Here is a 722-nt window from a genome sequence, read left to right on the forward strand (position 1 = left end):
TGGGCGAGAAAAAAAAACAAAACCAAAGCAGAGCAGGGAAACAGTTACAAAAATTTCTTGAGAGCCAGCACCGGCCCGCCCATCGGCAGACGGAGCGGCGCCCGGGGTCAACGAGTGCCACCCTGCTGCTTAGCAACCGGAACCCGAGCCGGCCCGCCCCGCCCACCCGCCGGCAAGGGGCGGGCGCTTCCCCGCGGCAGAAGGGGGAGACAGAGACTGAGAGACGGGGTCGAGGAGCAGGCGGGGAGCCTTGCGCTGAGGTAGGCTGGGGACGGGGCCTCTTTTCCGAGAAGATTGAGGTTTGAGTCGGGGGGGGGGGGGGGGGGGGGGCGGCGGCAGGGGCTGCTTGTGCGCTCTCGGCCGGGGCGGCGGTGGGGGGGTGGCGGGGTGGGGGGGGGCAGCGGAGCGGCCGTGCCGGAGGCCCGTATGCAGGGGTGCCCGCACCGGGGGGGGGGTGGGGGGGGGCGGCGGCAGGGGCTGCTTGTGCGCTCTCGGCCGGGGCGGCGGTGGGGGGGGGCTTGCGGGTGGGGGTGCGGCGGCCGGGCTGCCGTGCCGGAGGCCCGTTTGCAGGGGTGCCTGCACGGGGGGAGGTGGGGGGGGGGGGGGGGCGGGGCGGCGGGAATTTTTTGGTTTTTGTTGCTTTTTTATTTTTTTTCCGCTTTTGAAACACAGACGCCGCCCCGCCTTCGGGCGTTTCAGCCGAGCTGATAGAAAGCTGCGCC

This window comes from Opisthocomus hoazin, unplaced genomic scaffold (genome assembly GCF_030867145.1).
Source record: "Opisthocomus hoazin isolate bOpiHoa1 unplaced genomic scaffold, bOpiHoa1.hap1 HAP1_SCAFFOLD_81, whole genome shotgun sequence".
Classification (NCBI taxonomy): domain Eukaryota; kingdom Metazoa; phylum Chordata; class Aves; order Opisthocomiformes; family Opisthocomidae; genus Opisthocomus; species Opisthocomus hoazin.